This window comes from Uloborus diversus, chromosome 10, assembly GCF_026930045.1.
Source record: "Uloborus diversus isolate 005 chromosome 10, Udiv.v.3.1, whole genome shotgun sequence".
In the NCBI taxonomy this organism is placed as follows: Eukaryota; Metazoa; Arthropoda; class Arachnida; order Araneae; family Uloboridae; genus Uloborus; species Uloborus diversus.
The window spans coordinates 29,060,772-29,082,379 of NC_072740.1; the positions used below are offsets into that span (position 1 = coordinate 29,060,772).

A 21,608-nucleotide genomic window follows, 5' to 3' on the forward strand; every position below is an offset into this window, starting at 1 on the left:
CCAAATGTTATATCCATATTTTCGGAAATATAAAAAAAAAAAGACTTTTCTTAGAAACAGCCATTTTTGACGGGCGAGGAGGCAACCAACGAGTATTGATTTTGATGCAAAAAGCGATAATGAAACTCCCATTAAAACTTATTTTTCAAATGCTTTATATGGCCTGGAAACTGTAAAAATATAACTAATGCAGCAGGCTGCAAATGATACAGTATTTTCTACTGCCCATAAAGTCGAAAGAGAACTATTTCGAGTCAAGTATCAAGAAACTTGTCAAACATCTATTACTCAGTAGCTTAAAATTTCAAATTATCTAGTGTGTAATAAGTCGTGAAATGCTGAATAAAAAGTGTACATTTTCTAATTATGGATGTTTTGAGCAGTTGCTGATTAGGGGTTTCAGATAAGGTAAGTGCAGTTTTTTTACACCCCGATATTACGAACAACCCTGATTTAACGTATAAAAGTTTCGGTCCCGATAAATTCGTTAAATCGGGGTCCGACTGTATATTTTTGACACTGGGTACATTTTATCCGGTTTTTGGGTGGAGCATATCATTTTCATTTGATTGAAGGGAATACATACAATACATACTTAGAAGTCTCTGTCCCGTTAAAATGCTATTCCTTTTTGAAACATACATTAGAACTATATTTTTTGGAGACTTGATCCTGTGGTGGGGGGGGGGGGGGAGTGTAATTATAAATCTTTTAAACACAAGTCAAACATTTATTGTTGTGAAATGGTTACTATTGACTTATACAAAATCGAAATTGAAGATGGCAAACTAAAAATGAAACAAGACAAAACGTCATAAACTATAAATATATTTAAAAGTTGACACCAAAACGATGAGCTGAAATTACTGTTCAAATGAAAAGGAAAAAAAATCGTATTTTAAGAATGACTTTGAAAATTAAAGCATTCGATAAGCTTAGTAGTAGATTTAAAAGTTGGTATGGCATTTTATTATTATTATTTTTTCTTTGATAATGCTGTGACGCTTCTTCCAAGTCACATTTTTAAAAGTTTTCGCTATTAATAGGTGATTTGCATTAGCCGTAGGCTATATTTTGTAAGGCAAGGTATTTTCGTTAAACAATAAGTATAATAAATAGCATATACTTATCTGTATAATCATATTAAAGGACACTTGATCCCGCATCAATTCTACATGGTTCAAAAGATTCAAGTATCCCCAAGTATACTTTTCAAACGTATTTCAAAATTACTGTAAAATAAGCCTTAAATTGGTACTTCTCACACTTTTAAACCACATCATAAAAACAATACATGTATTGCTTAGCCTCTTCCAAAAAAAAAAAAAAAAAATCGACATTTCTAATCCACAATTCACAAAACAACCCCTCCAATAAAAACTGACAATGAGACTTGATCTCAAAAGCATGATTTATAAGGTGATGTACCATCACTAAAATTGCGCGCGTGATTTGCCATCACTAACATTTTGTGTTATTGCAGTTTCGAGATTTGAAAGGGTTAACAAGTCCCCAAAGGGATCAAGTATCCCCACTCTCCCAGATATATATCATAATTTAAAAGCATATATGAAGATTGCAAGCAATTATTTTATTCAAAAAAGCATCCTGTTAGCAAATTAAAGTTTCATGTTCATTGCAATGTCAAGCGAAACGCATGAAGAAATAACATGATATTGAGACCGGAGTTGTAATTCAAAGCTGAAGGAACCGAGAGGTGGGATTAAAACACTGCGAAATCTCGCGCTATCTCCAAAGCAGTTCTACTTAAATAGAATTAATGTGTTGCAAAATAAGCACGTTTTAATTTATCTAAGAGCTGGTATTGAATTTAACTGTTTACAAACTCACGCTTGTGCGATATTGGTCCTTAAGATGTTAAGAAACTCTAGTATATTTATATATCTTTAATGAATGAAATAGTTTTAAAATGTCCCTCGTGAATTTCATACGGTATAACAGCCATAGCTGAAATTATATGAACTACTTTTGCATTCAGAACTCCTTTTGAGCCGGTATTAATAAATATCTAGACCGTTTCTTTTTAAAGTTTCATAATTTTAGAAACAAAATGGCGTTTTTTAATTAAAATTGTATGGTATTGTTTCAAATGAAAATAGTATATGATTGTTTTTTATTAAAATCGCTTAAGTGTTTGATGCATTACGAGATTCAGAGTAAAGGTTTGAGCTTGATGTTATTTTCTCAAAATTTGTATGTATATCTTGGCATTTTCTTTGTGTTTTCACGACTGTTTTTTAATTGTAATAAATCATCTCTTTCTAGAAATGATTTTAAAGTGGAACTGCTGAATTCGGAAAAAACGTCTTACTTGAATGAGAGTTGAGAAATATGAAACTTTAGTATTCGTAACGCAATCAAGAATTGGTAAGTGTCTACGGTTTCCATACAATATCTATATATATATATATATATATATGGAATGAAGTTGCATTACCTATCAACAGGTTGTTTTAAAATGACGTCACCAGCTCGTGTTTCAAATTCTAACAGAACCCAAGAGTTTATTTATAACATTTGTATGTTTTAGTGCTCCAAAAATTTCTTCAAGTTTATTAGCTGGTATTGGTACGTTTCCAAACAACTGCGCTTCTTATTTACAATTTCATTTCGTGAATTTTATTTTCATGCATTCAACTTTCTTTGATTCGGACTTACATCCCTTTGCTTCTCACTGCCTCAAATGTAAGTGGCAAAATTAAAAATTTGGAGATAGCCAGTTCACATGACAGGTGAACCTCTCCTCTGTCTTGGAGCAAGATATTGTACTAGTAGCCCTGGTAGTTACTGCTATACAGCATGATTTAGAAAAAAAATCAATGAAAGCCTACCTAGGATATTATCTTTAAACGTGTTTTACTCAAAACGTGAAAATGTCTACTTATACCCCTTTGCGTCTCACTTCCTCATTTGTTCTCGTATATGCCTTACGACTGTATTTCTGCTTCTGATTTTCGTCGAAAATTCTGCGGTTCTTCGTTTTCAAATTTTCTTTTTCATTTTACTCGGTGATAAACTTCTACGATCTGAAAATGCGGCATGAACTGCTGGGGAAATGGAGTACATATAAGATCTCCAGTCATGAACCCATTTTATTCATATTACATCAACAGACATAAATAAGATTAAAAATGAAATTGAGAATGATTATGGTATAGCATTAATGTATATTTGTATACATGGGGATGTACCTGCCTTATTGGTTATAGCTATATATCAAGAAAAACACTCCGTTTAAAGACTTGAAATCAGTTATAGTGAAAGTTTTTAACAATCTTGTTGTAGGTTTATTTATCGATCCTTTTCTAAAACTTCATACACTGTTATTAATATACAAAAAATCATAAAAAGTGGGTTTTAGTTTAAAAAAATCTTAGCCTTCTTTATGCTACTGCAATTGGTACACTAAATTTCTGACGTATCAGTAATTATCGACCAAAATAGAGCCACTTAGATATAGGCCTTATTATTACAAAAAAACACTTTTTCAAGGAATCACCAAAAAGTAATAAAGCTCGTTTTTAAGCGAACCACTTTGTTTTATTAGTAATACGCCACACGCATAACAGTAAGGGGTCTCCATGTGTACCAATAATGGGCAAGGTGGTTCATTAGTGTTTCTGATTAACAGATATCAAATTAAATCTAAAGCACGAAGAATGAAATGAAGGAAAAAGTTCCACCCAAGCAACCATTATTTTTCCATTAATGCCCTATAAAATTGTTTTTCAACAGTCAAAGCAGATGGCCTATTATAGGTATATTTGCGTTGTTGTTATTATTATTATGGTTATTATTAGCTTTTGTTGTGAAATAGATAAGAAAAACCAGGAGTAGTCGAATTCGAACCTGAGACCATTTAAAAAAGCATTTAAAAAGATCAAATTACCCGCTAAATATGTGCAAAACACACACAAAAACTACAATTCACACCAAAATCTAATGTTTTTTGTTTCCTGAAGATATAGAAAAGTATATAGTTTCAAATGCTTCTAGTCGTCCAAGAATGCCATGTGTATATGGTGGTTGTAAACGTCTAACAAAAAAAAAAAAAAAAAAAAAAAAATGAGGGGAAGATGAAGCTTATTACTAAAATCTTTTAGTAACATTTCTGCATAAGAAATAACGCTTGATAAACCGCTCAATTCCTATTTGTAGATCTGACAAAAAGGAAAAAAAAATAACGATTTAACATTGGTAAACAGCTTTTTTATGCAGTGTTTATTTTAAACAGGTTCTAAATTCCCCGCAGACGTTCTGAAATGCGTAGAAACCTCTCACTATCTTCTCTATGCTGCCAAGTTGTCACTAACTATCATCAAACAGCTTAGCATTCAAAACAACAGCAAGTGTAGCAATGTATTTTCCCTGTACTGCCGTGCTAAGCACAGATGTGGTATCTGCACATATTATCAAAATTGAGTTATTGTCACCAGGTGGTCGTTAGTAATTTAATTTACCTAAATCTCAAGTTTTTAGGCAATTTGTAAACGCGAAATATTAAAAAAAGCTTTAAGAAAAAAGTCGTAACTGCAAATTTGCTTAGTTTGCTAAGGCAATTTGAACGTAAATGACAAATACTAAGCCTTTAATGTGGTATCTGCGCAGTTACCACTTTTTTCCTTAGTAATTTGTAGATACGACTTTTATACCTTATTAAAGCAGCAAATTTAATAATGTAGCAGTTTATTGTAACACAGAATATCAAAATTAGTTTACCGTTGAATAGTTGATACTGGTTGATAATAAAAACTAATACAACTTTGCATAATTGTTGAAGTAAATATTCAACTTTTTCTATTTAAATGGCTATTTAAAATGCGAATTCTAAAAATGAAATGCATGTAAAATATTCACTAATTCTTTCATGCAAAAAAAAAAACGCATTTCATTCTACGGCCAATAATATTTTTATTTAAGTATCGTCTGCTGCCAAAATTATCTTCATGCTCGGTAAAAATGAATCTAGAAAATAAAACATTATTAAAAAAAAAAAAAACACATTCTTTGAATATAAAAAACAGAAAATTGTTATGGATTACAGTTTTAACAGTCCGGAGTTTTGAAAATGGTATCTTTCAGAAGATAGATTCTGTTAGATTTGTATTACTAAATAAAGCGAAACAGCCAAGTCCAAAGAAAGCAGATGTTTTCAGTATTATTCAATGATACATTGAGCACGTTTTTCTAAGCTACTTTTGTCGTATCTGTGCAGATACCCCTAAAAATGCCTAGTAATTGTCACTTACGGTGCAAATAGCTTAATATATGGAAAGGTTTTGAAAAGAAAATTTGTCGTAACTACATTTATTAATTTTAAATTAAGATTTTTACAAAAATACTCTCTTGCAGTTTTTAGATAAGTTATTTACGAAACAACTACCGCAAGTTGAGCATTTAATTAAGTCATAAATCAAAGATATGAGTTGTAAAACTTTAATCGTCAATTTCTCATTTTGAGCTCTACTGCAGATACCACATCTGTGCTTAGCACGGCAGTGTACTCCATCTTTCCATTTAAAACTCAACTAACTCCATGTGGATTTTTTTTCTCACATTTTGTATGTTTCAACTATGTGCTAGAAGTAAAAAAGAGTCTTGACTCGCATATACATTCAAAAAAAAAAAAAAAAAAAAAAACGAAATAGATAAAAACTTAAAAATGAAAAAAAATATTCATGCTTTTTCAATAACTAAAGCGAATATTTAACAAGAAAATCGTCTTTGAAAGTATCGAAAATTTGTATGCACAATAGCAAATATAGATAATGTTGCTTTGCTCAAAAAATTACAAAGCTTTTCTATTAAGTCTCTTAAATATGCACCTGAACTCTAACTCAAAATGAAGGACTTTAGAATATTCAATTAGATTTTATTTCCAAGCTTTCGTCAAAAAGGACAAAAGACAAATGTGCAGAAACACAGCCAATAGAAATAAATTACGTGACTTATTTCTGAGTTTAAGATGAAAATTATGGAAAGAAGAGATTACGCTTCGTTACTCTTGTCGATGCTGTCGAGCTAATTAAAACTAAATAAAATGCACATTTTAATCCTCAAGTAGAGCCTAAGTGCAATTAATTAACATTCTGTCAATTTGTGAAGTGTTATATTACTAATAAATGGAACGGCAGGAGACAAGTTTGAGTTAGAATTTCAAATGTATCTCTCAAATGTTTAACGTTACGGTGACATCTTTGCCCACACTTTTTAGCAACTGTCTGTTACTATTTTTGGCGAAAAGTAAATTTAAAGCTTTTCGAGTGAGAGAAATCTAGCAGTTTTTTTAGATATCCCATTTTTATAATAAATCCCCAAACTACTCAAGTTACAGTCAGTGTATGTTTAGTATAAAGTATGGAAATGACATTAAACTTATGTATTTGAATTGTTAAACCGCCAGTATAACTTGAGTGCTTGGAACAATTATTTCTTAGTAGTAAAACATGCACGAATAAATAGAGAATAATGAAAAACACTTTCAAATGTTGGAACGGAAAATGAGAAACGTGTAACAATCCTGCAAAAAATTAGGATTTCTTCCTCTCTAAATAAATTGGTAAAGATAAAACCAAATTAAAAATTCCAGAATAAAAAAACCAGAATAATAATTTTCCCCCCGATATTTATTCATCTACTTTGTGTCAGTGAATGTAAAAATGAGCATATGAGGTTTCAACGAATTAATGAATTTTTTAAAACATGGAAACGTGTGTAACTTTTAAAAGTAGTCCATGACTAATTTAACGTCAAAGTATTGTGAAAAAAGAGATCAGTTCTTTTTGCATAACTTTTTTTTTTTTTTTGCTTCATGATCTTTCTGTTTTGCTTCACAATCTTTTTGTTTTGCTTCACAATCTTTTTTTTTCATAACTTTTTTTTTTTGCTTCATGATCTTTCTGTAAAACTATTTTTGCATGCTTTAGGAAAAAAAAACAACAACTACGCTGCTATAAGGCACTCTTGGTACAAGATTGGATTTCGCATCCTCGATAAACAAATGATTTTCCGCCACTGTTATGCAGACATGCTCGTTTTAGTACCCCTTAAATGTATTTAGACTTCTCCAGAACATTGTTTTATTAAATGTTTTGTTTGACATTATATATGAATCATATAACGTCGTTCATAATTCAGAATTATTTTCAGTGACGCACTTTCCTAGCAATTTTTATTTTTACCAGCTATAAAAGTATGAAATTCAGATTTTTTCCTAAAAAAACATGTAAAATTCGGGTGAATGCTAAAAGATATTTTATCCAAAGTTTTTGTTCCCTGGTTTGTAATAACATTTACCCATCTTTCTAGCAATTTGAGAATGTGACGCAAGTAAAAATCTTTCCCTTTTCTCCGAACAATTCATCGAAAAATGCGTAAACCATCGGTAAAAACAAGTGGTAATCGGAAAGCGCCAAGTCTAGTGAGTAAGCCGTACGGGGTAAGGTACCTAGCTTAAGCCCTGGTTTCCTAGAAGTGAAATTGCATATCTTCGGATTCGCTCCTCGCTGTGACGCTGAAATCAAAGTCAAGTGATTCCGGCGTGTCCATTCACGACGTCGTTTAGCTCGGGAGCGCATGCGCAGAAGAATCAAGTTTTCCCCTGGGCGAGGAGCGACGCCGAAGATCGACGATTCGCTCCAAGGAAACCAAGATTTTAGTGCTTCAGGTGTATCGCAAACCTACTTTGCCGTATGTGTTGAAGCATTGAGCACGAAGAAAAACGACTCTTTGGCCTCTGTTGCCACTCTGGCCTTTGTTCAAGCAGGTCAGTTGTTGTTATTGACGTTTAGTATTAACAGTTTACTCGGGTGATAATTTATCATTACACACTACCCCCTCTGGTCCCACCAAACAAAGAGTTTCGTTTATCTGCCTCATTCACCACTTTCGGGATGCCGAAAACATCGTTCACACGCATCTTGTGATGGAGCATGTTTATCATATGGTTCTAGGAGTAATGATTCAGCAGCAGTTTTCTTCAAAGGAAAGAAAAAAATGAATTTTGTTCGCACTTTTCATTTCTCGGTGTAAGTTGGGCATGTTGAACACAATAACACAACACTATGCACACGCTTTTCCAACTAACCACTTGTGCACATTTAACACTAGTTGATGACACAACAAAATGAATCTTTGTACCATAAACTGTATTGGTGTGCCATCTCTTATACGTTTCATACGCTAAATACGCTTTCATACTTGCGCAACTTTTACTTCTGGAATTTATATATTACCTTAAAGAAGCGAATTTTTTTTCTTACCTCTGATAAATATTTTCGTCCAAGTAATAACTTACTTGACTTATTTATGAAGGTTCAAAATGAAATATTTTCAAATAAGTTATTTTACTCCGTTATTCTCGTTTGTGTTGCCAAGCAATTGAAGTTAAATAAAATCTAAATTTTTATCTTCAAGTAGAGCTCAAGTGCAATGAATTAATAGTCTGTTATTTCCAAAAGCAACAGCCTTTTTGGATGGCAACTTTTCGTTTAGTTCATTTAATTTTTTTTTCTGAATGTATAATTTGATTCAGAGCCTAGATATTTATTAAATATATGTATGAAATAAAACAAAGTAGAGTAGACTATCAGGAAAAAAAAAGAACCGCCACTGCGCTACACAAAAAGAAGAGTTGATCAGAGAGTGGAATCGGTCAAAAAGCAGATGGAGTGTTAGGGTAGGAGATGCTGCCTCAATTTTTATTGTAAATCCTCTTCAAATTAATCATACGAAAATTGCTGTCCCTGTTATAATCTTAACGCAAAACCATAGGAATTCCGAAACGCAATCCTTTTCGTTCGAGTGAATTTTCAAAACTCTTGCTGTGGAATATATTTTTCAACTGCATAAGACTGTAGCAAGTCCATGGAAACCAATAGCAGATTTGAAATCAGCAATGCGAAAAGTGTCTAAGGTAAATTAAGAAATTTCACAAAACATAAGAAAAAAGCTTGTTCCCCAGTGTTACGGAGAACTTGCAAACTTTAAACTCAAAAATATAAAAATCGTATCTAAAAAACTTGCATTTGTCTTAAATTGATAAAAACCCTAGCATATCTTATGTACGGATACATGTATCAATATACTAAAGATATTGACAGTTTTCGTCCCAACTTATCCAGTCCGAAAACCAGAAACAACGAATTGGTTGTATTGGTGAAAATAAACTCATGAGAGAAAAGTGGTAAAATAAATCCTACTTAGACACCATATTTTTGCAAATGGTTCCAATATATATCAAAACAGTTGAAGTCTTAAAAGTAAAAGTTTAGTTTTGGCTATAAATATTGATAGTTCTTACTTTTTCTTTGCAAAGAAATACATTTGATTACTGCAATGGCTTTAAGAGTGTACGGTTTACTCCAACTCTTTTTTTGCGACAACTTTTAGGCTGTATTTCAGTCTGTCCATGTTTTTCTTTTATGATACACAAAAATATATTTGAGAATATTTTTTCAAAACGTTTTCCTTAGTTGCGTACAAATGGTATTTTTGTTGTAATTGAAGTTTGATAGTTGTAAACAAGAAAGGCATGGGAATGACGATGTTGTTAGTTCGAGGAGCTCTGATAACACTGATTTAAGGAAACTATTGAAGTATGTTGCCATAAAATATCGAAGAAAAACAACGAATACATGTAATTCCAAAACCACTTATTTTTTTCATCAGATGTAAAAATGTAAATTCTCTAAAACATATTCTAAAAGAAATTCCTCAATTTTACTTTCGTATCATTAGTTTTACCTATCCCGCTAATTTTCAGTACAGTAGAATCTCGATAATTCGGATTAATTGGGATCCGAAACAATGCGGATTATCTGGAGAATGAAAAAAATAAAAAAATAAATAAAACATACTTATTGAAAATCAGCTTTATGCGAGGATTAACCCTCTCACGGGCAAGATCGTGGAATGTCGTTCTTTGAGTTCCATTTTCTCTGCAATACAACTTTTGAATCAATTTTTTCCCTATCGTCGAAAAAAAAAAAAAAGATTCAAAAGTTGCAATGCCAAGATAAAGGAACTCAATCAACAACATAACACGGTCTTGCCCGTGAGAGGGTTAAATAAATTAATGTTATGAAAATTTGACGATCACTCCTCAAATTAAAAAAAAAAAAAAAAAATCGATCGATCTGTATTATCCGGAGATCTGGACTAACGGGGTCCGAATTTGCGGGGTTTTACTGCATAATAGTTCTCATCATTTTTGTTATTATTATTGGTATGTTTCTTTTTACAACTTTACACCCTGTATTTCCATCGTTAAAACACGTTTGGTAAAAGATGGAGTAAGTGAAGAGGTTTGGCATTGGAAGCAAACATGAAATGTTAATTGGTTTTTGTTTTAATACGTGGTTCAATGATGTGGTAAATTATTGCACTTCGGAATGACATCAAACTTGAAAAGATATTCTTAATTACCTTTTCTACAGTTATTGGGATATTTTCCTCCTTTTAATTACATAATAACCGCTAAAGCACAGACGCTCCTTGATATCTGTTGTAAAATATCGGAAGCATATCCGCTTAACTGTAAACTAAAGAAAACACAAAATAAACAAATAAATAAAAACAAAGTGCCTCAAATTTAACGATGAATCACTTTCATTACTGAGAGAATATAGAAATGCTTTTACTTGAAAAGGTCTTTTTAGTGTTTTAAATTATGTTAGTTTAATTATACGCAACGGTAAAAGGAAATGGTCCGATATTTTCCTTTTTGTTTTTGCAATGAAGGAATTCTAAAGTATATTTTGTGCTTGTCTTTTAGTGGCATACTCTATGCACCACACTAGGTTTTCTATTTTATTGGTTATTTACAGATATGTATTTGCTTCGATTTTGAAATTTTCAGCTTTTTACAAAATTTCCCCAATACAAAAAGTGTTTAATAACAGTATGAGTACATAAATACATTAATATATCATCATGAAACTTAATTCTGTTTAGGTGAAACTTTTATTTTTTTAAATTGAAACATACGTCATGACAATTGAAACATTGAAACATACGTCATCACTTAATGACCAACAACTACACTGTTAAAACCAGGAGTGCCACAGGGGTAAAAAATTTCACCCTAGGGTGAAAAAACAGTGCCGCGGGGTGAAACGGAGGCTAGGAAGTGTCGTCAAGGTGCTTTTGGTTCCTCAGTGGGTGAACGACGTTAACAAAAGTGATTCAATAGGAGAGCGACTCATTGCGCATGCGCTCTGACTAATCGTCCAACGACAACTTCAGTTTGAATGGCGAACGAAGGAAGTTGCAACGAAATTTGCTTTCACATTGAATGAAGTACAAAACTGAAAATTTCGTGGATTAATCTTCGAAATATCGCGTAAGTAAGGGTATTTGATCATATTGTAGCACTTAGAGCTTTCGAACATATTTAAAGTGCTTAAAGTATGTTGACAACTGCTTATTGTTCCGTTTACCTTATTAAATATTTAATATCTTGCTATTTATATCCTGCAAAACTGTTACCTAAAACTATCTATCAGTACTATCTTGAACAACAACAACATTAAAAATAAAAACGTTAAATCAGCTGATAATTGAATTGCTAATTCCGGAATAAAAATGCATCGACGTGAGCAGCCAATATACCAATGTCTATTTCTTCTCAAATGAAATAACTACGTAGTGGAAACGAAGAAAGCAGCAAAGGCGGGGGGAAAAAAACCGCCTGAAAAGAAATCTTTCTCACTCAGCGTTTGACTCATGAGTTTCACATCGTGTTTTGGTTAACGTATCTTTCTCAGGCGTTATTGCATGAAGCGAATGTAGTTATTTACTCGTTTTTACTTTTAATCTGACGGAAAACTTGACATTGGAAAGAAGGGCTTTTAAATCAGTATTTATCTTGTACGCATAAGGATACTCAAATATCGAATCTTATACTAAGTATTGATATGTTACGCTCGATTAAATTTTAAACGTTTATGAACGCTTTTATTTTCCCATGATTCTAATCTAATTTTACCTAATATTTCTGGTTGTTCCGACTAATGATTGATAACTACCTTCCCTATTCATTTTCAGTACGGATCATGCAGTAAAAGTTGTCAACAACATATTCATTACTGAGCAATCCAAGTGTGAATATAAAAAAGTTAGTGCACGAACAGACAAATTAAAGCCATGAACACTTCTAAACTATGTTCGAAAGTTGAAATGTGATCAAATGCCTTCGTATATATAAATCAAAATAAATAAAACACAATTGTATTAAAAAACGCAAACAACACGGGGGGGGGGGGGGAATCTCTCTAAGAAGCAATAAAGGTGCCATTTTTCTCACCTAGAGTACCATCTTTCACCTACGGTGCACGTTGGTTGAAGGGAGCCAGTTTTTCACCCTTGCTAAGGGTGCAATTTCGGCTCTCTATCGGGTGTCGCTGGTGAACAAGCGTTTCACCACTGAAAGGTGCCAAACGCAACCTGTAGTTTTAACAGTGTATACTGTTTCCCTACATTTTTTTACGATGTTATATTTATTTTTCTTATTTTTTTAAAGAACTCTAAAGACTTCTTCTGATATGTATTGTACACACAGTACAATGCATTTCATATATTCAATTTATTAAGTCCTTTTAAACAATTCGTAAATTAAAACGATCTTTCAGTAGTACATGCTGAAACAGGCGAAAATAATAACATTTTTAAAGGCAAAGAATAGGCGCAGAAATACGTCTTAAAAAGAGTACAAAGTATATAATTTGTGACCTTATAATGTCTGTATAGCAATTTACTAATCTGTTGTCTGAGTAATTTTGCTTTCCATATCTGAAAATATACAATCAAAATAGAAATACTACAATCAGGCGAATTTTAATTATCTTTCAGTTTCATTTTCCTTTATTAATTAACCTATGCAAGGTCATTACAGATTCTGATTAGAATTTGAAAGGAAATCATAACCTGTTTTACGATTTGTAAATATTTCTTCACCGTGCGCAGTATCCAAACATTGATTAAAATTGTCTGTCTTAAAACAAGAGGGGAAAAACCTTTCTGAACACATGCTTAGAAAAAAAGTTTGAAATACTTTTATTTGATGGCGCTAATTTCGATGCACCACCCAAAGTTTTTTGAGGTTGCTGGACATTCCCAGTTTTTTCCCGCGTTTTCATGATTAAAAAAATATTACATTTTATCTTTTGAGTGGAACTGTTGCTGTTATTTATTCAATATTATAGAAAAACACCTAATATGGCAGCATTTGAGTTTCGATTACATATTTATCATTTGAAAAAAAAACTCAAAGCACCTTTTCATGAGGTTTACGTTTTGCATTTAAGATGGTTTTCAACCCCTTACCTCCAACCTCACACCCTTTTTGTATTAGAATTTTCCCAATGATTCTCAAAAGCCAGCCTATGAGAGTAAACAATATCTGTCCTTAATATTTCGATTTCTATAAAAAAAAATCTGAGGGTTGGGGGGGGGGGGGTACATCTGCCCCTTTGCATCCCCTTGGGTAAGCCATTTATGTGTAATGTAATTTGGAAAATAATTGGGAGTTCTATACTTGAAGCTAGGCCCAGTTGGTCCACGCATTGATAAAGTATTGTTTCTGTATGTATTACGGAAAACTGAGTTACTGCATTACGTAAAAAAAAAATTACAGCAGGTTTATGTGCCATACTTCTATACATAGCCTGCATTATAAATGTAGCTTGTGTTCAATTTAAACATTAGAAGCTATCACATAACTTGATTTACTCAACTGTGACGAAATTAAGATTACAGCGTCCATTTTTTAAGCATATTTTCTTTCCTAAATGTATACTATCAGGCTTCAGACCTCTTATATAATTCACATCAAAATTTTCGCATCAGAACTTAAGAAGAATGTTTGTTGCTTCAAGACAGGAAAATTTGGAAAGGTGTCGAGGAAGTCTAAAATGAGACGATATAGCACTTCCCCGATGCTTTTGATAAACTCGGTACAACTTGTTCATGAAAAGTTTCAAACTCATCAACGCCTATTAATAACATGTTATTAGTTTTAACTGTGGCGGGTTGAAACTCGCCAAGCTTTTTAAGTATTTTGGACGTTTATCAGAAATATGACGTTTGTTCCTGAAGTGTATGTGAAATTACGCTTAATGGATAATTTAAAGAACACGTGGTATAACCCTTTAGTCCTAATTACACTGAACTAGATTACTATCTGAATAGTGCTAAGGAAAATAAATAAATTTAATCACTCATCATTAAGCTTTAAAGCGTTTTTTTTTAAATTCAAATCCATCAAGTCTCCGGGGGGTGGGGGAAGCCTCCTTCTAGAAAACCTCATACTCAAATGCAAATACTTTGGCAGTTAGCACTCGTGGCTCTGGTAACTTAATGCTTGACCTTTGACAAGCTCATTTATGTTCGGGTTGAAGAGGAGATTGTCAAATACGCTATCACAATAAAACTGAATCTCCTTATCCTTTTTTTTTTTGACAACTGGAATTGCTTTAGCCACAGCGGATTGGAAGTCAACCATCACAGTCATAGTACAACATCGCTCAGTGATTTTTTCATCCATTATTTTAAGTATTTTAAAAGTTTTTATCCGCTTTCGCGTTGTATAGGCTCACTCAATTGTCTACAGCAAGTTCTGAAATAAAAATCAGCTTGAGTTACCATCCAAGAAATGAATGAACTGCAGAAACTATTTTAAATTCCAGGAAACTTTTAAGAGCATTTTAAAAATTAGCTTAAATGAATAAAAACAATTTTACTTTTCATTTGATTTTCCTTGATCTCAAAATGTTGATGTGATATTATTTTTAGAGTCACATTAAAAAATCTGGTTCGATTGTAAAAAAAATATTTTCTACACAGATTCTTCAAGTGATTTTATGTTCGAGGTAGTAAAAATGGAAAATAATCAAAACTGGATTTGAAAGAAAGCTATTCCTGCCCAACTTCACACTCAGGTATTATATTCCGCGCTGTCGACTTAGGAAAACTCGGGAAAATTTATTTCATTCCGAATGAAGTAAAAAAATTGCATTCCAGGCGTTCTTCCCATTGCACTTAACTACGAAGAATTCATCGCAGTTTTTATTCTTCAAAGAATACCTTAGTTTTCGTACCTTATGAAAGCATTTGTTACCCTTTAAGCGAAATCACCGATTAAGTCTAAGAATATGTATTTTTTCCACTGCACTTTCTTAGGAAAGAACAGCCTTGGTCAGGGACTTGGTAAACCTTTTAGAGCAAATTACTGCGTAAAATAGACAGGCAAATTAGACTTTAGTAACATATGATTATGAAGCTAAATTATTATTTCAAGAAAAAAAAGTAAGGAGCGAACGAGAGAAAATAGTCGTTTGGGAATCAGTAACATGATTACAGGAATATAATAGGGTGTATTTTTTTCTTTAATCCAGCCTTTCATCCCATTAGTGGGCCAATTAAGTGAGTACCAAGCGTGCTTAGAAGCTAAACATTGGGGGTTCCGCGTTAGGCTAACTGCCTAACCTGAACAACTGCCTTTGCAGCCCGGAACTCTCGAGCACGAACACCGAGATAGGCACAGAAGGCCTTGGTCCCCTTCGGCTGTTGAACCACTAGGTTTAGTTTTTTCTCTTTAAATGCATTCTTGTAAAAAGTTCCCGTATTTCTTCAAAAATACTCTTGCTTTCACTCACCACAAACTATTTTTAACTGATTTAAAACGAGCTGATGTGTGCATCATATGACTTCTTTTTTCGCCAATTTAATCTCATTTCCCCATTACTGGCAATTTTATTGTGATTCAATAGTTTACTCTCTAAATATCACCAACAGTGGCCAAATTGAAACTGATTTTTAAAAAAAATCGCCAAATTTGGTGTGCTAAGTGCAAGTGTGCTAAGCAAATTATAACATCACTTGAATTTACATCGAAATTAACTATGATTCCCCACCCCCCAAAAGGGACAAAAGACCCCTGTAGAAACACTCGAATGCAACCAAAAGGAGAGGTGCACAACTAGACCCCACTAGGAGTATACGTACCAAATTTCAACTTCCTAGGACATACCATTCTTGAGTTATGCGACATATATACGCACATACATACCTACGTACATACAGACGTCACGAGAAAATTCGTTGTAATTAACTCTGCAATCGTCATTACGGATATTTCGCGTGTCTATACGCTCTTAGGCACTTATCCACGTCTGGTCGAGTCAAAAAAAAAAAAAAAAAACTCAATATTCATTCGGAGGCGAGTAAAATGGTAATTAAGGTCGATTTTTGAGTGAATTTTTTTTTCGCGAATTCAATACTTCCTTTTTTATATAAAAAAAAGGAAAAACAATAACTACAATAACAAATTAGGTATAGCCTGTGTGAGTAGATAAATAAATACTACTGTGCTGTACTTTCCAGAGGGCCTACACGTAACATTCAACTGCAAGTTAGTTTTGAAAAATCATGCTATCTATTTTAAAAAAATCTGCGCGCAAACGTGTGTGTGTGTGTCAGTGTCTCCGACTTTATTACCTCCCGATTGACGATGTCTACCAGGTCAATACTGAAACCGTTTCCAACAGAACATCCGGGGAAAGCCATTCTGCCCTGGTCCTCAGGATATTTTTCGGACATCCTCACCCCTGGATGTTTTCAGGAATAATGCGTTAAAATTATCATTTGTCACACGCTGACGGCGGCATCTGGCGAAGGACAGTTGTCGAGCGAAACGAGCCGGGTGCGGAGCCTCCTAGTCAGTTTATAATAGAACTAAAAATATATTTCAAATTTGACTTTTATCCAAAAGAGCAAGGAGTTACTTAAAAAATTAGTGAATGATTAGACCGCAAATGATATGATTGAAAGCACCTCTGAATGTATTTTATACAGATGAGCACAATTGATAAACCAGGTTTTAAAAATATTTTCGCATTATTTTGGATTATTTATTTTTTGTACTTAAAAAGTATCGATTTGTACATGTTGCAGGTGTGGCTGAACGACCACTTTCACATCACGCACAAATCATTACTTTAAAAAAAAATGATACTTAAAAAAAATTAATAGCTAGTTGAGAAGTCCTAGAATAAAGTGCAAATATATAAGAGAAAATATCATATCTGACCAAATGTATTATTCAATATTCAATTAATATATATATATATATATATATATATATATATATATATATATATATATATATATATATATATATATATATATATATATATATAAACTCTTTTAAATATTTTTAACTCTGAAAATAAAATAATGATACTGCGCAGAAAAAGGTTTATTTTGAATTTCGTTTATTCACTTATTTCTTAAATTTTGGTAGTGTGACTATAAGAAGTTGGAAATCATTTATTCCTAAACTCGTTCAATAAAGATATTGAGATATTAAACTAATTCTGTTCGATGCCCTTAGTTATTAGATTAGATTTAGGTTATCCCAGTCTAAGTAAGACTTCATGATAATACCCATCGACGAATAAGAGAATCCCGACAGCTTTGTTGGCAGAAGATCAAGTTACCCCCTAAATTACCAGTTCCAATTCTCTAGTGAACAGAGATTAATTATTCATACTCTTACTTTCTTTGGGTTATATATATTCTGTCCTAAAATCGGCTATAAATTGCTATGGATAAAAAGTTGAATATCATTAAATTACTTTACGTTATCTCATTATATTAAGATAGCTTTTTACGTTAATGTCACAAAGCACACACGAGAGCTGACAGCGAAGATTAGGCCAAAAAATAGTTTGAGATATTGAAGAGTGAAATTTGAGGGGCATGAAGTCAAGTTAAAAGCCTGCTTGCTATTTTCTGCTAAGAGTAGAGGGTATATTATTACTTCAAAAGAAAGTGATTTAAGCCCTAACCGAGATATAAAATATATAAGGTTACTAGTCTTAAAACTAAACTTAGAGCATGAAAATATCGATAACTTTTAGTAACTAATGAAGGATCTTGATGATTGTTAGAATGGGAAAAATGCAAGATTTTATCCGGAGGAGGTCACAAAAATCTTGAACCGCTGTGACGTCGCAACATACGAAAATGTTTTTGTAGTCGAAGATCATAAACTAATGCATATGACAACTGAAAGAGAAAAATCCACAGTGGTTGCATTGAGGATTTTTGATCTAAAGAAAATAAAAACAGTTATGTGCTTGTTTTTAGTAAAATTACAGCGCTAACTAGCTGCGTCAATTTTAAAACTGCGTGAGTTTTGCATTTTAAAGCTGAAACATTTTCGAGCTAATCAAACTAAAGAACAATGTTGCTACATTAAAAGAATTGCAAGAAACAAATTAATGCAGTAATTATGAAAAAAAAAAAGTTTTAACTCGCGGAGACGGGAGCTACAATCCTCATAGCACCGTCCTCTTCGTGATTAGTCTAGTGAATACAGCTTTGGCTGAGTTCGGGTCCCATTGTCACCAGATACATGCGGAGTACGTGCACGTTAAATTCGAGAGGAGAAAGTTTTGTGGTCGGCCGCTAAAGGTTACTATGAGTGCAGGGTTCCGGGAGACTTTCGCTCTTCTTCCAATGCATTCGTAAATAGTGGAGGTGGTGAGAGAAAGTCGGGCTCAAATATCGGCCTGGGTCAGAAACCTGATTACTGCCCTTATGGGTCCTCACTTTCACAGGGGCTATCACCTTCTGCCTGAATTTCTACAAGTAAAGAAGTTCGAGTCTCCCAAGTAGCGTTAATTACAACAAAGCCTTTTTTTACATTCACAATTGTTTGCGAATGTTTAAGTTAGTATAAGAACCCCCAGATGTAGTAAGCCATTCGGCATCAAAATTAGAGCAAACGGATCTAAATTAATTCACATAGCAGTATTTTTGAGTACTTTGCATATTTGCAACCATATACGAGATTACTCGGAACGAATATATTTTTGATCGCTATTTACAATATTTAACTTTATAATAGCTTTTTAAATATTCTGACACATGAAAAAGAAACATGATTAAAGCAAAATAATACGGAGAATAAAAAGGGAAAAATGAATAAATTCAGCTATATTTTTTTAATTAACGTTTTTGAGCACCAAAGTAAAGCAATAGTTTAAATTAAATATAAAAAAACCGGGAAAAACAGTGTTGAAATTGGCTCAAATTATATATCTCAGAAATAAGAGATAAAGGCATTATCTTTTTCGAACTTTTTGTTGGATAGTTTACTTGCACAGAAATGGAACCTGTTTTCATACTTGTTAAATCGACAAAAAAAAATGTAGATTTGGCTCTGCGGGAAAAATTTAATCCTTTACAGTTGTTCATCCCACAAAGAGATTTTGTTAGAATTGAACCTTATTATATATAAACTAGGATATGTAAAATAAGTTGGCTTATGAAAGCTCCATACACTTAAATACAGTTTCCTTTCGTTTAACAACCTTTTTGCAAGATGTGATGCTGATCTGGGTTGCGAAAATTAGTTGCTGTAAAAAGTTAGGGTGGATAAGAAGTCGCCACTGCTTATTATTCTCAGTCGTTATCGACTTGTCCAGTTTAATGAGAAGTGGTGGTTGCTATTATGTTAAAGAATGTGTTACAAAAATCACATACAAAAGTAGGTAGGTGGGGAGATGACTAGGGTTCCTAGCAGAAAAATCACGATATTAAATAACTGCAAGAAAAAAAAGAGAATGAGTGGATTTTTTTTATGAAACAATAACGCCGCTCCTAAAAATTGTTTAATTAAGACAAGGTTTTTTTTTTTTGGAGTACTTTGAAGTAAATTGTAGAATCGTTCTCTGGGGGGGGAGGGGTTAGCGACGGTTCACTGACTTGGCTAATCTGTCAAACATTCCACCAACTGGATGAGCAGTATTGAATCATCTCAAAATTTTCTCTTTTAAAAAATATTTCCCTTTTAATTTATTCATAGAAATCGGATTGAGATTTTTTACTTCCTTTTACAAAAAAAGAAGTATTGTTTCGCGAAAAAATTTTCACTCAAAAATCGATCTTAATTTACATTTTACTCACCCCTGAGGAAATGTTGAGTTTTTTTTTCGGACTCGACCACACGTGGATAAGTGCCTAAGAACGTATAGACGCGAAATATATATTTTGACGATCCCCGAGTTAATTACAACGACTTTTCTCGAAACGTCTGTATGCGCGTATGCATGTCGCGTGAATCAAGAACGGTATGTCCTAGAAAGTTGAAATTTGGTACGTCGACTCCTAGTAGGGTCTAGTTGTACACCTCCTCTTTTGGTTGCATTCAAGTGTTTCTAAATGGGACTTTTGCCCCTTTTTGACGGGAAATCATTGTTAATTTCGATGTAAACTCAAGTGGCGTTATGACTTGCCGGACACTTGGCGATATATCGCCAGTCTTTTGGTCGCCAAGTTTTGTCGCCAACTTGCCGACAAATTTCGCGATTTTTTTTTAAAAGTCTGATTTTAATTTGGCCACTGTTGGTGATATTTAGAGAGTAAACTATTGAATCACATTAAAATTATCAGTGATTGGGAAATCACATTAAATTGGAGTAAAAGGAAGTCATGTGATGCACACATTAGCTTGTTTTAGAATGAATTTGCGTGATTTTGAGCAAAAACGGAATTGTTTCACATTTGGCAAAATAAATGAAATGAGGAAAATACAGTAGTTAGCGTTAAATAACTATCACCTGCAATGCATATGACACCTGTAACTATGATTATATATAAATATCATTTTCAATATTTATCAACCCACTGGGGGGGGGGGGGAGAGGTAACTAACACAGAAATTCCTATTATTTGGTTTTAGAGTAGAAATTAAAGTATAACGATACTAATATATGAATATACATATTAAAATATAATAAATAAAGCGTAAGTTAAAATACAATATAATACACTTAAACATAACTCTTTATATTGTTTTATAACTTTCAGAAGAAAAGGTCGAAATAAACCGTTTTCGCTCTTGCACGATTCTCTATACATTTTTTTTTTTAAAAGTACTGTCATTGTGTATTAAATGCTTTGGAAAATTACTTAGTTAATAAAAACAATTCGAAAGGCCTTTAAAGGTTTTTCTTATCTTTCCGATTTGGAAAGTAAACGAACCGAAACTTGAATCTGTAACAATCACATTTTACTCAATTTATTCAGCCTAAGAAAGACTTTGTTGCTTATTAAGCTTGTAGTCAGGGTGCGTATTTTATTTTGTCTCTCTTCTCTTCAGTTCTCCAATAGGTTTTTCATTGTAGTTTTTTAATCAACAGTCAAGTGAATAAATCTTCCATTTCTTTTTTTTCTATATAAATGAAGGACTTTTTTTCATTAAAAGTCTGCTTAATGTATGATTTAAAAAAAAAAGTATAACATAGAATAAGAAGGTATAAATAATACAATAATGTAACTGTAAAATATGCTTACATGGATAAAAAAGCAACGATTTCTAAAGGGAAATATTTTAGTTGATACTTTATCAACCAGTTGAAGTGTAATCACGTTTTTTTTTTCTTTTTACCGAAAACAGTTAGCCTAAAACTTCTTGCCTTGCTAACACTATGATCGTTATAGTTAGGATTATCCGTACGTGTTCATTCCATCCCAATTCTAACACTAAACTATCAGCTTAGTATCCTGAAGCTTCACGTTTT

The 21,608-nt window shown here is 32.8% G+C and overlaps 1 protein-coding gene across 1 annotated transcript in view; it reads left to right on the forward strand.

The window, feature by feature from the left end:
• Positions 1–21,608, forward strand: part of LOC129231448 (zeta-sarcoglycan-like) — a 270,742-nt gene that overhangs the window by 122,894 nt on the left and 126,240 nt on the right. The window contains exon 2 of the mRNA XM_054865767.1: positions 2,287–2,388. The gene's annotated coding sequence lies outside the window, so the exon portion shown is untranslated. The remainder of the gene's footprint in view (positions 1–2,286; positions 2,389–21,608) is intronic.